The sequence below is a fragment of the Ovis canadensis genome, chromosome Y (genome assembly GCF_042477335.2).
Source record: "Ovis canadensis isolate MfBH-ARS-UI-01 breed Bighorn chromosome Y, ARS-UI_OviCan_v2, whole genome shotgun sequence".
In the NCBI taxonomy this organism is placed as follows: domain Eukaryota; kingdom Metazoa; phylum Chordata; class Mammalia; order Artiodactyla; family Bovidae; genus Ovis; species Ovis canadensis.
The window spans coordinates 15,975,726-15,992,776 of NC_091271.1; the positions used below are offsets into that span (position 1 = coordinate 15,975,726).

A 17,051-nucleotide genomic window follows, 5' to 3' on the forward strand; every position below is an offset into this window, starting at 1 on the left:
GGCTCCTCAAAAATTAAAAATAGAACTACCACATGATTCAGCAATTCCACTTCTGGATATAAATTCAAAAGGAGTTAACATGGGGTCTTGCGATATTTGCACAGCCATGCTCATGGCAGCATAAATCAAAACAACTAAGAGGTGGAAGCATCTAAATGTGCATCAAATGTGATATATACATACAATGAAATGTTATTTAGCCATACAAAGAAAATTCTGCCACATGCTACAACATGCATGTTCCTTTAAGACATCAAGCTAAATGAAATAAGCCAGTTATAAAAAAGACAAATACTATCTTTCCACTTATATGAAATATCTAATATAACCAACCAATAGAAAGGAAACAAAGAAGAACCACGGATTCCAGTGTCTAGGGAAACAGTGATGAAAAGAGGAGTTGTTGTATAAAGGGACAGGTGATGGGTATAGAATTTCAATTTTGGAAGATGAAAAGGTGTAGAGATCTGTTTCATAACAATGTGATAAGGAATTCCCTGGTAGCTCAGAGGTTAGGACTCCAGGCTTTCCTATCAGGGGCCTGGGTATGGTCCACAACCAGGGAACTATCATGCAAGCTGCACAGCACAGTTAAAACAATGGCAACAACAACAAAACAACATTGTGACTATGTGTGTGTGTGTGTGTGTGTGTATGTGTGTGTGTGTGTTAGTCGCTCAGTCCTGTCTGACTCTTTGCATTCCCATGGACTGTAGCCCACCAGGCTCCTTTGTCCATGGGATTCTCCAGGAAAGAATACTGAAGTGGGCTGCCATTTCCTTCTCCAAAAAGGCTGATGAAAGTCTGTGAAATATTTAGCATGTAAAATTGTTACAATGGTAAAACTTAAGTTACAAGTTTTTTATAACAATAAAAAAAGAAACAAAACATTTAACCACCAGGAAAATAATTTGAGTAGATTTTTCACCAAAGATGATATGCAAATGGGCAAGAATCACAAAAATACTGCTTCACATGATTAGGAGAATGTAAATCAATCTCAGTGAGATACTCCTTCACACCCATTAGCTTGTCTATAATCAAAAAGAGGAATAATAACAAGTGCTACAGAGGATGTGGAGAAAAGGAATCTTCAGATATTGTTGATGTAATTGCTATAAAATGATACAACTTTGGAAAAGTGGTTTGTCAGTGCCTCAAAAATTAGAGTAGTCATATGATCCAGCAATTTCACTCTTTTGTATATATCCATAAAAACTGAAAATGTTAAGTCCATGAAAAAACAATATTCACAGCAACATTACTCACAATAGCCACAAAGAGTATACCATCCAAATATTATCCATTAATTGATTAATGGATAAATCAACTGTGGTATATGTTCACAATGGACTACATACAAACCATATACGATAATCATACACCATATTCAGCCATAGAAAAACATGCACTGCTATACATCCATGAAATGGATGAATCTTGAAAGTACACAAACTAGGGGACTTCCCTGGAGATCCAGTGTTTTACGATTCTGCACAGGTCCCATCCCTGGGCTGGGAAGTAAGATCCCACATGCCACACAGCTAAATAAATGAATACTTAAAAAGAAAATATGATATCTGAATAAAGCCAGACACAAAGGTCGCACACTGTATGCAGGAGAACTGTAGGTAGAAGATAAGCAGGAAAGAGAAGCACTCTGTAATCCAAATGAAATATTTTTTGGGGGAAGATGAAATGGACTACTCTGAAAAAGGCTGCCAATAAATTAAATTAAAAACTAAAAATTGACCACTGAATTAAACATTTTGAATTCGCTGGTGACTTTGACAAGAGTGGATTTAAAGGAAAATGAGAGAATTGGAGATAAATTCTACACAACTCTGAGCAGCCTATAATAAGCAAATATGAAATAAAAGAAGCAGAAGCAGGATGTTTCACCAAAAGATGGCTTTTTCATGAGAGGTGACATTATAGTCAATCTGTTTGCTGATGGTAACTGTCCGGAGAAACAGAAAACTTAATCCAGGACAAAAAAGAGACTTGCTAGAATATCACTGAATAAACAAGAATTGAGTAGATCTAGCACACAAGAAGTGTACACAATCCAAAAAATTACCTCACAGTAACAGAACTGAGATCATATTAAGAAAGGTCAGCAAGGTGGATTAATGGGTATGGTAGCCGGCCTTCAAGATGACCCCAAGTGAATCACATCTCCTGATATTGTCACCCCTGTGTACTTCTCTCTCAAACTATCACAGGGTTGACCTCTGAGACAAAGCAAATACAGAAGTGAAGATGTGTAACTTCTGAAAAAAGACTCTGCACTTTATCTTGGCTGCAAGTTCTTTCCTGAATCACTCATTCTGGGAAAACACAGAAGCCTCCACATGAGCAGCCCCCATATGAGCTAACACTTGGAGAGGCCCACAGAGGGAGGAGCTGAGGCTTCATGAGTACAGCCAAGTGGGAGAGCATAGATTCATCAAACCAAGTCTTCAGAGGTTGACAAACCAGGTAAAAGCTTGACTACGACCTCAGCAGAGACCCGGAGGCTAAACGACCCAACTGGATTCTACCAAGAGATAACAAATGTAAGTTCTTTCAGACTATTCACTTTTGAGATAATATGTACAACAAAACCATTTCGAGTTATAATAACATTTACATCATACACACACACAGAAGAGTTCTCCTATAAATATGGCAAAAATTTAAAAACACAAAACAAACCAAAACACCTAAAAACAGAGTTGCCTGGCAGTCCAGCGTTTAGGACTCAGCCCTGTCACTGCCAGGATCCTGGGTTTGATCCCTGGTTGAGGAACTAATATCCTAAGAAGTTACATGGCAGGACCAAAACAAAACATGGCAACATTGATATGCTGTGAAGTTCAAAGCTGTACCAGCAATAGATAACTATACAACAGAGCTGTAGGCACAAGTTGCTGGGCATAGAGCTACCTATGCTCTTCTTTACTGGCATGAAATGAACTCAGAAAGTACCCGGCCCCCACCCAGTAGAGTTCAATTACTTAATGAAATGAAGCCCTTAAGGGTACAGAAATCAGCAAGTAATCCCATGCAAACTTGTTAAATCAAAACACATTTTCTCTAAATGAACACTTTATTCATTCATTCATTTGGCCGTGCTGCTTGGCTTGTGGGATCCCAGTTCCCTGACCAGAGATGGAACCCAGATCACTGCAATGAAAGCTCAAAATTCTAAACACCAGGCCATCAGGGAATTCCCACACCTTCATTACTTTGATTTTGTAGCTAAAACCTTAGGATATGAGCATTGCCCAATTTTAGCCTCACCAAGTGGTAGGATTCAGCTCTACACAGCTTGAAACCCATGGTGCTACTACTTTTTTTTTTTTTCCAGATGGCAGGAGAAAGCAAGCCACCAGCCTCCCTGCCTGTTTTTAAGGGTGCAACTCAGAGAGCTTCAGAGTGACCTGAACCATGATTGCCCTGAAGTCACCACCTGCAATCAGAACTCTCTCTCAACAGCAATGTGTCAGCCCATGAATGAAAGGAGAAAAACGGAAGGCAAGAAAGACACAACTTGGTTCCTTATTGTATGGATGTCTGTCACCTCACCTCAGGGGCACACTGAAAACCTGTGTGCTGTAGACTATCCAGGCAGGAGAAGGTCACATCCTGGGGGCGGGCAGAGGGAAAGGTCAGGGTGTGTCACGTGTTCTGGGAATGTTCTATCCCTCAGGCCCTACCTAGTCCTATCCTACGGATGCTGACTAGGCGTCTCGCACTTAACCAGAGCAAGTGACTGAACTCCTCTTCCCTGAGCTTCTTCCTCCCACCCCTGTTCTCTCAGTAACAAACAAACAAATACCTCATCTGCCAGCTTCCCGAACCAAAGGCCTGAATCTCGGGGCCTACAGGGACAGGGGCAGACCTGGAGTCCGAGGAGAGGCAGAGGAAGTAGGAAAATGACCAAGGAACTGCGGCAATGAAGAGGCCACTGAGGGGGGTGGGGGTGGGGTGGTGTGTGTGTGTCTGTGTCTGTGTGTCTGTGTGTGTGTTTTTCCTCTGCGCCTTCCTGACTATGCCTGGGTGCAGAACCAGGTCGGGCCTGATTCACAAACCAGCCATGAAGATTTTTCTCCGTGTGTTTAAATATATTAGGTTCCACAGGAGGCCTGGACGGAGGCCGGGGGCTTGTCAGGCCCTTCCCCGAAGCTAGCGTGTCCCACCCCTAGGGCAGACAGGCTGCCAGGGAGCAGTGCCCACCCAGACTAGAGAAGGGAGAGGGTGCAAGGGGCCTTGGGGCCTCTGGGCCCAGTCGCATGCTCCCTCCTGAGGGTCCCCGCGTTCTGACACGAAACCCCTGCGAGCCAGGCCCCGCGCGTATGGGGACCCGTGAAACCCTCCCCTCGACCCTCAGACACCGCTTTGGCCGCACCATGCCCCAGTCCTTACCAGTCCCCTTTGGCGGCGATGTCAGAACTGCAGGCAGCTCACCTGGCCCTGGGCTGTCCCCCGGTAAAGCCTGAGAGGACGACGCCTTCTCAGTCTCGGGTCGCCGCCGTCACTGCTCCTACAAGGGGCGCCTGCTACCACAGATGATTGGCTGCCATGTGTTGGCTCCTGCAATCTGATTGGCCACGAGGCCGAGTTGGGCGCATGCGTGTGTGGTGGCAACTCTGGCGGCAACCACTGGGGGAGTGGTCAGGCTGAACGTGAATCTCAAGGATTTGAGGTCTGTCAAGATTGCACAGCTCACGGAAGCTGAGGCGCGAGGGGGAAGGCGGGGGAAAAGTACTGCACAGCCACCACGACACAGGGCTGAGAGCGACAGCCGAGTCTACCAGGTGAGTCGAGTGACGGTGTCCAGCACTCACGGAACTCAGGGGTGACCTGCCCTTTGCTTAAAGAACTTGACCATACACCTGGATCTTGAAGTCCCTCCTCTTGGAATTCCATTTGGATCACTGCAGGGTAGCCTTGCCCCTGTTTTTGTGCAGGCTATAGTGAGCTGAGAATGAGCTTTACTTATTATTATTTTAGTATTAGAGCCTTACACTTTTAAATGGCTGAGGAAAACCGAAAAGAATATTATTTTCTGACGTGAAAATTGTGTGAAATTCAATTTTCAGCATCCTTAAAGTTGAGCAGGAATTTGACAGTTCCTTTGGTTATTGTCTATGGCTGAAAACTTGATTAATCGCCAAATAACATATTCACAAAACCTAAAGTATTTCTTTTTTGGCCCTTTACAGAGTCGTTTTTAAATGCCCTGTTCTGCTGGAAGTCTCCTGGTAGTCATACGGAGGAATAAAGTTTTGGTTTTGGTACAGTATTTTCTTCTCGATTACATTCATTTTTCATTCTTTATTAATTTCATTCCTTCTTATCACTATGTTTGTTCTGTTACAACTTTTTGAGATAGTTGTTTGTAACTCTTGTTTCTCTTATATGTAATGCTATAAATTTACCTTAATTTACTGTTGTTGTTCAACCCCTCAGTCATGTAGGACTTTTTACAACCCCAGGGACTACATGTGGCACACCAAGCTTCCCTGTCCTTCACTATCTCCTGGAGTTTACTCAAACTCATGTCCTTTGAGTTGGTGATATGATCCAACCATCTCCTCTTTTGCTGCGCACTTGTTCTTGTGTACTCAGTCTTTTCCAGTATCGAGGTCTTTTCCAATGAGTTGGCTTTTCACATCAGGTGGCCAAAGTATTGGATGCTTGGCATCAGCATCAGTCCTTGCAGTGAATACTCAGAGTTGATTTCCCTTAGGATTTACTGCTTGGCTCTCCTTGCTGTTCAAGGGACGCTCAATAATCTTCTTCAACACCACGTTTCAAAAGCATCAATTCTTTGGCACTCAGCCTTCTTTATGATCCACCTGTGACATCCATACATGACTGCTGGAAAAACCATAGCTTTGACTAGACACACTGTAAGCAAAGTGATATTTCTACTTTTTAATATGCTGTCTAGGTTTGTCATATCTTTTCTTCCAAGGGGCAAGTATCTTTTAATTGCATGGCTGCAGTCACCATCCACAATCATTTTGGACCCCAAGAAAATAAAGTCTGTCACTGCTTCCATCATTTCCCCATACAAATTGTGTCCCATAATTTTTGCTGAATAGTATGTTCATTATCATTCCCTTCCAAATATATCCTAACATTCTCAAGACAAAGATTATATATTGTATGGGCTTCCCTGGTCACTCAACAGTTAAAGAACTTTCCAGCCAATGCAGGAGACACAAGAGGCCCAGGTTCAATCCCAGGTCAGGAAGATCCCCTGGAGAAAATAATGGCAAACTGCTCCAGCAGTCTTACCTGAAAATTCCATGGATATATATATTATGTAATAATATATTTATTGATATTTTCCAAATGAATGGCATTTTACAAGATCTCCTTTGTCAATTTCTCATTATTGAGTTATGGTCAGATCACACAGTCTAAATATTATTGATCCTTTGTATTTGAAGATTTCCATTCATTGAAGTATACCATATTTTAGATTTCCATTCCAGTGAAGTCAAAATGAAGTGTGTGTTACATAGAGAAAATACTTGCAATGTCTAAAATGTATATATGTGAAATGACCTCCTTTAAGCCTCATAATTATTCCAGCATCATTCAGTAGGGTAAATTTAACTAAGTTCCAGGTTTTATTCAGATTTTACCAGTTTTCCCACAGATGTTCTTTTCCAGTTTCATATTCCCATATAGGATACCAAATTAAATGAGGATATATACTGAAAAGCTCCAGATACCTCCCTTAGCTTACTCTGGTCTATAGCAGTTTCTTAAACTTTCCTTTCTTTTCATGAATTTTGACAATTTTCAGGAGTCCTTCAGGGACAGGTATTTTGCAGAAAGACTGTCAATATGGGTTTGATATATTTCTCCTGGTTGCGCTGGGGTTTATATTTTTGGAACTATACCTCCAAGGAAATATATCTTTCTCATCACTTCCCATCAAGGATTCATACTATCAATATGACTTACCGCTAGTTCCTGCTATAAAGTTATCTCCTTCCCCCTGACATATTCTGTTCTTGGAAAGAAGTAGTTAAACCAAGCCTACATTTAGGAAAGGGCATGGGCTCTCATCTTAAGGAAAATGTCTAAGGGATACACAAATTACTGAGTATACAGGTTAATTGAAACTCAGTTATAAGGAAGAACTGGTTCTTCTAGCCGTATCTTTTAATTTTTAATTAATTAAATTAAATAAAAATAAAGATTCAATAGGGTTCTAATTGAATAGGGTGGTGCTAATGATAAGGAAACTGCCTGCCAATGCAGGAGATGTGAAAGACACAAATTTAATCCCTGGGTCAGAAAGATTCCTTGGAAAGGGAAATGGCAACGCACTCCAGTATTATTGCCTGGAGAATCCCATGGACAGAGGAGCCTGGCAGGCTATAGTCCATGGTGTCACAAAAAGTTGGACAGCACTGAAGCTACTGAGCACATGCAAAGAATTAATAACTCAGTCACACTAGCAACATTTTAACATCTCCAAAGTAGCATATCACACAAGGAAATAGGAAACATTTTCATTGAGAATTCCCTAGTGATCTAGTAGTTAAAGCTTTGTGCTTCCACTGCAGGGGGCAGAGATTCTATCCCTGGTTGAAGATCTAAGATGCTTTAAGCCTCACAGTAAGGCAATAAAAACAATTCCTACAAGATGAACACTCCTTCTAAAAAATCAGAAAAAGGATACAAATAGGTCACTTCACGGAAGAGAAAAATATGCATTTATATCTGTGAAAAGCTGATCATCCTTATTAGGGAATACATGTAACAGTTATTTAAAAATTTTCTATTGCTGCAGAAACTTCCGTGAATAGCACTGACTTAGATCATTTTTTTGCCAACCTTTCTTCTTTTTCATTCATAATGCATGTTAATACATGAAACTGCTTTAGCTCTGTCTCAAAAGATTTGCTATTGTCAATATCATTCATTTCAAATATTTAATTTTATCCATAACAATTTCTCTTAGGAGCTACAAGTTATTTAGGTTCAGAAGCAGGAGTAGGAGGAGCCTCAGTTCAGTTCAATTCAGTCGCTCAGTCGTGTCTGACTCTTTGCAACCCCATGAATTGCAGCATGCCAGGCCTCCCTGTCCATCATCAACTCCCGGAGTTCACTCAGACTCACGTCCATCGAGTCAGCGACACCATTCAGCCATCTCATCCTCTCTTGTCCCCTTCTCCTCCTGCCCCCAGTCCCTCACTGCATCAGAGGTTTTCCAATGAGTCAACTCTTTGCATGAGGTAGCCAAAGTACTGGAGGTTCAGCTTTAGCATCATTCCTTCCAAAGAAGTCCTAGGGCTGATCTCCTTCAGAGTGGACTGGTTGGATCTCCTTGCAGTCCAAGGGACTCTCAAGAGTCTTCTCCAACACCACAGTTCAAAAGCATCAATTATTTGGCACTCAGTCTTCTTCACAGTCCAACTCTCACATGCATACATGACCACAGGAAAAACCATAGCCTTGACTAGATGGACCTTAGTTGGCAAAGTGATGTCTCTGCTTTTTCATATACTATCTAGGTTGGTCATAACTTTTATTCCAAGGAGTAAGCCTAAAAACCACAACATTAAAAGAGGCTTGTCAATTACAGAGGTACCACATTTGCACTTTGGTTTCCTGGCAATCCTTACTCTATCCTCAGCCTGCTTGCAGTTATATTGCTTCATTTTCAAACGTTGGGAATTGTTTCCTCCTCAATGATCTTTCTGGGGTTTTGTTTGGCCATACCATGGAATCTGTTGGATCTTTGTTCCACAACCAGGTGTGGAACCCTGGCCATTGGCAGTGAAAACATTCAAGTCCTATCCTCTGAACCAACAGGGAATTCTCATATATTTTTCTTTATTTCTATCAAATATGTATACATTTACTTGAGTGTACCCGGTCTTAGTTGCAGCACAAGGGCTCTTCAGTCTTCATTTTAGCATGTGGGATGCAGGATTTTTAATTGTCCTATGTGGTATTTTAAGTTGCACCAGTCCATTCTGAAGGAGATCAGCCCTGGGATTTCTTTGGAAGGAATGATGCTAAAGCTGAAACTCCAGTACTTTGGCCACCTCATGTAAAGAGTTGACTTATTGGAAAAGACTCTGATGCTGGGAGGGATTGGGGGCAGGAGGAGAAGGGGACGTGAGAGGATGAGATGGCTAGATGGCATCACCGATTCGATGGACGACAGTCTGAGTGAACTCCAGGAGTTGGTGATGGACAGGGAGGCCTGGTGTGCTGCGATTCGTAGGGTCACAGAGAGTTGGACACAACTGAGCGACTGAACTGAACTGAACTGAACTGAGCTGATGTTGGATCGAATACCCCAAGCGGGAATAAACTTGGACTCCCTAATTTGGGAGCACAGAGTCTTACCACTGGACTACAGGGATGTCCTTCCCATGATCAAACCCAGGTCTCCTGCATTGCAAGTGCACTTCTTACTGTCTGAGCCACCATAGCTTTGACTATAAGAACTTTGGGCAGCAGAGTGATGCCTGCCTTTGCTTTTTATTTATTTATTTTTTAATGCTGTCTAGGTTTTTTGTAGTTTTTCTTCCAAAGAGCAAGATTCTTTTAATTTTGTGACTACATTCACCATCCACAGTGCTTTTGGAGCCCAAGAAAATAAAATCTGCTGTTGTTTTCACTTTTTCTCCATTTGTTTGTCATGAAGTGATGGGGCCAGATGTGGTGATCTTCATTTTTTTTATTTTTATTTTTTTTATTTTTTTTTAAATTTTAGTTTTTTATTTTTTAAATTTTAAAATCTTTAATTCTTACATGCATTCCCAAACATGAACCCCCCTCCCACCTCCCTCCCCATAACAACTTTCTGGGTCATCCCCATGCACCAGCCCCAAGCATGCTGCATCCTGCGTCAGACATAGACTGGCGATTCAATTCACATGATAGTATACATGTTAGAATGTGATTCTCCCAAATCATCCCACCCTCTCCCTCTCCCTCTGAATCCAAAAGTCCGTTATACACATCTGTGTCTCTTTCCCTGTCTTGCATACAGGGTCGTCATTGCCATCTTCCTAAATTCCATATATATGTGTTAGTATACTGTATTGGTGTTTTTCTTTCTGGCTTACTTCACTCTGTATAATTGGCTCCAGTTTCATCCATCTCATCAGAACTGATTCAAATGAATTCTTTTTAACGGCTGAGTAATACTCCATTGTGTATATGTACCACAGCTTTCTTATCCATTCATCTGCTGATGGACATCTAGGTTGTTTCCATGTCCTGGCTATTATAAACAGTGCTGCGATGAACATTGGGGTACATGTGTCTCTTTCAATTCTGGTTTCCTCGGTGTGTATGCCCAGCAGTGGGATTGCTGGGTCATAAGGTAGTTCTATTTGCAATTTTTTAAGGAATCTCCACACCGTTCTCCATAGTGGCTGTACTAGTTTGCATTCCCACCAACAGTGTAGGAGGGTTCCCTTTTCTCCACACCCTCTCCAGCATTTATTGCTTGCAGATTTTTGGATCGCAGCCATTCTGACTGGTGTGAAGTGGTACCTCATTGTGGTTTTGATTTGCATTTCTTTTAATGTTGAGTTTTAAGCCAGCCTTTCATTCTCCTCTTTCACCCCTATCAAGAGGCTCTTCATTTTCTACTATTAGAGCAGTATCTTCTGCATATCTGACATTGTTGATATTTCTCCCAGCAAACTTTATTCCAGATTGTGCTTCATCCAGCCCAGAGTTTTTCATGATGTACTCTGCATATAAGTTAAATAATCAGGGTGACAATATACAATCTTGACGTACTCCTTTCCCTATTTGGAACCAGTCTGTTGTTCCATGTCCATTTCTAACTGTTGCTTCTTGACCTGAATACAGATTTCTCAAGAGGCAAGTCAGGTGGTCTGGTATTCTTATCTCTTTAAGAATTCTGTAGAGTTTGTTGTGGTCGACACAGTCAAAGGTCTCATCACTTCATGGCAAATAGATGAGGCAACAATGGAAACAGTGACAGACTTTATTTTCTTGAGCTCCAAAATCACTGCAGATGGTGACTGCAGCCATGAAATTAAAAGATACTTGCTCCTTGGAAGAAGAGCTGTGACAAACCTAGATGGCATATTGGATATAAGAGACATTACTTTGCCAACAAAGGTTTGTGTAGTCAAAGATATGGTTCTTTCACTAGTCATGTATGGATGTGAGTGGTGGACCATAAGGAGGGCTGAACACCGAAGAATTGATGCTTTTGAACTGTGGTATTGGAGAAGATTCTTGAGAGTCCCTTAGATCTAGGGAGATCAAGCCAGTAAGTCCTACAGGAAATCAACTCTGAATATTCACTGGAAGGACTGATGCTGAAAGTGAAGCTCCAATACTTTGGCCACCTTATGGGAAGAGATGACTCAGAATACACCCTAATGCTAGAAAAGTTTGAAGGCAGGAGGAGAACGGGATGACACTGAATGCGATGGTTGGATGGTATCACAGACTCAATGGACTTGAGCTTGAGCAAGCTCCAAGAGATGGTGAAGGACAGAGAAGCCTGGTGTATTACAGTCCATGAGGTCACAAACAGTACACACGACTGCACAACAACACATTATTATTTGTCTTGCTTAATTTTTTTTTATTGTTTCTGCAGTTTTTCACTTCTAATTAAACTTGTTCTTTGAAATTCATGGAAGGTCTAGGACCTATAGTTTTTCCACAAATAAGAGACAGGGTACATTGGTAGGGTTGGTGGGGGTGGTCTGTCCCTTGGAAAGCCCTGCAGGGTTCTACTCAGTTACATGATGAAACAGACTGACAATGCCAAGTATTTGGTAGAAATGAAAATGCCAATGTGTATTAGTAGTAATACATGTTTCTTTAATCACTTTGAAAAAGCATTTGCCTGTACCTGCATATTACAATGGCTCAGTCAGTAACAAATCTGCCTGCAATGCCAGAGACTCAGGTTTGAACCTTGGGTCAGGAAAATCCTCTGGAGAAGGAAATGCCAACCCATTGTGGTATTCTTGCCTGGGAAAACCCATGGACAGAGGAGTCTGGTGGGCTAGAGTCTATGGGGTTGAAAAAGTAAAATACCACTTAGCAACTAAACCGTTACCACATCCATTATCAGAAAATCTCATATCTAGACATACAGATAGAGTTATCCCTGATAAATTACTATGAAAGAGATACACAGGTTCATAGGTGATTTATTCAAAAAGGCAAAATAAGAGTCTCAAATTTCAGGCACAGTAAAAAATTCTACCCAGCAATAAAAAAAGAATGTTCCACAGCTACATACAATAAGAATGCATCTCGCTTATTTAAAAGAAAACCAGGACCAGGGGAACAGAAACTGTATTGTGTGATTCTATTTATTTAAAGTTTAAAAAAAGAAAAACGAAATCTCTGGTGCAGGAGGTCAGAGAAGTGATTAGTTTGGGGAGCAGAGAGTGGCCAGGAAGGACCATGGATATTTCAAACATACTTGATGATGGAGAGATGAAGCAAGTACAGTTTCAGTTACAGTAAAGCCATACTTAGTTTTCTTGGGCTCCAAAATAACTGTGGACGGTTACTGTACTGAGGTCTTGAAATTGAAAGACGCTCATTCCTTGGAAGAAAAGCTGTGACAAACCTAGACAACATATTAAAAGACAGAGACATTATTTTGCCAATAAATGTCCATAAAGTCACAGCTTTAGTTTTCCCAGGAGTCAGATACAGATGAAAGAGCTAGATCATAAAGAAGACTGAGTGCTGAAGAATTGATCTTTTTGAACTGTGGTACTGGAGAATGGAGAAGACTCTTGAGTGTTCCTTGGACTGCAAAGAGATCCAACCACTCATTCCCAGGGGACATCAACCCTAAATATTCAGTGGAAGAACTTAACCTGAAGCTCCAATACTTTGCCACCTGATGGGAAGAGTCAACACATTGGAAAAAACCCTGATGCTAGGAAATATTGAAAGCAGGAACAAAAACGGTGACAGGACAAGACAGTTGGATGGAATCAGCAACCCAACTGAATGAGTATGAGCAAGCTTCAGGAGATCATGATGGACAGGGAAGCCTGGCGTACTGAAGGTCATAGGGTCACAGGGAGTCAGATACGGCTAAGCAACTGAACAACAAATGCCAAGCAGGGTCTTTATGTACAGCTGGCTGAACCTCAATAGGACTTTTTTGAATTTCTGGAGGTGAGTAGAAAATAATGTTTAGCCAGATCCCTTGCTGCAACACGTCTGGAATATTTTGTGCTCATAGTCAATCTTCTTTGTAGTTTTTCTGTGTGGCACTTGTGAGTCAGTGTTCCTCACAATGATAGATGCTGTCTTTCTCAGTCCCAGCTGAACTGAGGTTCAGATTGTGATGTCTATTTCAGGAGTCAACCCCCACAATTGCTCTGGCTTTTTGAATGACTGCTGATTCTTGGCTTGGTGCTCTGTCTTTTCCTTCAGCTTCAAAAACTGTAGCCGGCACTTGGAACCTGGAAAGACCCTCTTGTTCCAGTGCTTCCAAGTCTGATTTATGAAGGATGTTGCCAGTTTGAAAATTTTGAGGCAAAACAGGCAAAGCAAATTGTTCATGTTTCCATGCCATGTTCTAAAATGCACCTCTACACTTCAAAACCTGACGATCTGTAATTGCAAACGTGGCACACATAGGGCATTTTGCCAGATTTGTGACTCTCCTTCATGTACTGTAAGATAACTTGATCTGTTTTGAAGGAGAATTCACAGGTTTTACAGACTGTGGAGGGCTCCCAGGAAGCATGGACACTTTCACTGTGACACTGCAGCTGGATTGGGGTGTGAAATTGGTGGTGGCAGTGCTGGAAGGTAGTGTGGGTTTCCCAGTTGTCACCCTTCTGCTTCTCAAGCTCCAGATGGTTCCTCACGTGGGTCATAAACTTAACATTTTTTAGAACTCTAAAGCAGCTGAGACATTTAAAGGCTGTCTGAGTCTTCTGTTATGGTTGCCCATCTCTTGTATGCTGTCCATAGTAAAAGTCATCAAGTAACATGATCAGATATCCTTTCATGAGATCAACAGTCTTGCTCTAATTTGCTAGAATCAAAAAGTCTGTTTTCTCTAGCCCTTCCAAACTACATATTCTGTCTGGATCCATAAGACTGAAGCATGCCTGGTCATTTGCGTGAGTCCATGATAATGAAACCTCACCATAAACATGGCTTGGTGAGGTTGGGAGATCTTTACAGGTCATATTCTTTGTAGGAGAGTTTCCTGGATTGGCCATGGTGGAAGCTTGTCCCTTTGGGATCCCTTTGCTGAGTTTAGGTCTTTTGAGATTCCCACTGTAAACATTTATATCTGAAGTGAGACATTGCTTTGAATTAAGAGGACTTTTATCCTTGCCTCCTAATGAGAGAACAGCTCCAGATAGAAATGAGCCCATGGAGAGAGCAACTCTGAATTGTGAAGCATGGCTTGCAGAGAGCTCATTTTATAATCAGGTTTAGATGAAGGCTCAAAAATAATAGAACTGTCTCTTCCTCCACATTCAGACTGAGAAGCTGGTGAGACTGCTGCTGGCTCTGAAGCTGGGGTCCTGAGATTTGTAGGTTGCAACCTGCAGGAGGGATCTGGACTCACATGGCCTTTCCTTCTTCTTGAAGATGAGTCCCTGGTCACTCTGTTCAAAATGTTAGAAATAACTGGCTTTAGACTTGAACTAACTCTGACAAGGAGGGTTTCAGGATCCTTATTGACGTGCTCCACTCCAACAAAGATGACCTCAGCATAGTCATTGTCCTCATCCCTGGATTTGGACCCTCTGGTCTTTTTCTGGGGCGGTGGTGGTGCTTTCCTCACACAGGAAGAGATGGGCGATTTTACAATCACTTTTGGCTTCAACTGGCCCCTACTTCTAGTGAAGCTTTCCACTACAGGAAAAGCTCATCCTCTTTGATCTCAGGTGTCACTCTCTGTGGCTTCAGTTAACCCTCAGTTGTTCACTGAAAATATTAAATGGAAAATTCCAGAAATAAATAACCACAAGTTTTAAATTGAATGTCATTCTGAGAAGTGTGATTGGAATCTCATGCCATCCTGCCTCCTCCTGCCCAGATGTGAATCGTTCCTTAGCCTGCACATCCCACCCATTTGCAACTCGTTTACCACAATGACTGTTGAGATGTCATAGGGCTTGTGACCAAGTCACCTTATTTTACTCAGTAATGGCCCCAAAGCATAAGTGGAGTGATGCTGGCCATTTATATATGCCAGACACAATCCAAGTGTTGCCTTTAAGTGAAAATATTGAAGTTCTCAATTTGATATAAAAAGAGAAAAAAAATTGTATGCTGAGGTTGCTGAGATCTTTAGTGAATGTGAAGAAGAGAAAAGAAATCTGGGTTAGTTTTGCTGTCAAAACTCAAACTGCAAAAGTTATGGCCACAGTGCTTAGTTAAGGTGAAAAAAAATCACTAAATTATTACAGTAATAGTTTTTACATAGAGACTACATTCACAAAAGTTTTATAAAGGTATATTGTTATTATTGTTCTATGTTATTATTACACGTTCCCTGGTGGCTCAGATGGTAAACTGTTTGCCTACAATATGGGAGACTCAGGCTTGGTCCCTGGGTTGGGAATATCCTCTGCAGAAGGTAACGGCACTCAATCTATAATTCTTGCCTGGGAAATCCCGTGGACAGAGGAGCATGGTAGACTTCAGTCCATGGGGTTGCAAATAGTTGAACATGACTGAGCACCTTCACTTTCACTTTCCTGTTAGTATTAGTTGGTTGCCAATCTCTTATTGTACTTTTATAAAATAAACTGCATCACAGGTATGTTTGTATAGAAAAAAACATTGTGTATATAGGATTTGATACTATGTGAGTTTACAGATGTCCACTGGGGATCTTGGAACTTATTCTCTAGTGCATAAGTGGCAATGATTATATTTCTTTTAAAAGACACAATTATTACCTGATTTAATCACTGGCTGAAACATCAGGATAACTATTCACACCGTTATTTTAAACATAAGGAAACATCTCAAACTCAATTAAGTACATGACAGTTTTAAACTTCCTTCCCCAGCCCCCACTTTTGCCTTTTCTCCCCATGGTGGCCCCAGTGCTCCTGCTAAACTCTACAGGAGAGCTGGTAGGCATCATTTTTCTTATAAATCTCAAGTCTCACTCAGAAATGCTGACCAACATAAAATGTCCAAAAGAGCCCCCAGCTGTCTCTTGGGAGTGCCCCTCACTCCCTTCACTCTCTGAGTCCAGAAGGCACTAGACTCTATACATGGATCAAAAATACTTTTTAAAAAAAATTCCAGAAAGTTCTAATAGCAAAACTTCAACCTGCCTCATGCGGAAAACCATATATATAAAATTTACACTGCACATGAAACTATTTACACAGATTCAACATTGTATTAGGTATTATAAGGAATGTGGAGATGATTTAAAGCATGCAGGAGCATCCGCTTAAGTTACATGCAAAGACTGCATCATTTTATATAAGGGATTTGAGCACCCATGGATTTTGGTATCTGCAGGTGCAGGGTTCCCAGACTCATTCTCCCAAGGGTACCGAGCAGAGACGACGGGCCTTCTCAGGACTTTCGCTGCTCCCCTGCCTTGGACGCTGTCTCAAGTACCGGAGCGCTGTCTCAAGTACCGCCATCCAGCTACTGCCCTGTCTCAGTCCACAAAGTGGTGCTGCACAGCCCAAGACAAAGGTGCATGGGCCCTGGGAGATCAACCTAACCCTCGGGATCCCTAGGCTGTAAGCCATGCTCTGTCTGCTGGGCCAAATCTAGACCAATGGCAGAGAGAGCAGTGGCGGGGCGGGGGAGGGGCACCCTTGTGGACACGCCCCTAGACCAGGGGTCATCTTTCAGGGTTCCTGGGCTCCAGCGCCCCCATGTGTCCTGGCTCTGCTACATGGAATTTGCGGGGTTTGCATCTGGGGCTATCCCAGGCGCTGTCATTGAAATGCCCTCTGGAAATTTGATCCACGTGTTCCTGCTCCACAACCCAAGCACACTCTTGTGTCGCATGTTACCTTCAATCCCTGGGAGCTCTCGAATACACA

The 17,051-nt window shown here is 42.0% G+C and overlaps 1 pseudogene; it reads right to left on the minus strand.

Annotated features, from left to right (window-relative positions):
* Positions 1–13,191: 13,191 nt before the first annotated feature.
* LOC138431443 (zinc finger protein 280A-like) lies at positions 13,192–16,640 on the minus strand (annotated as a pseudogene).
* Positions 16,641–17,051: the final 411 nt, after the last annotated feature.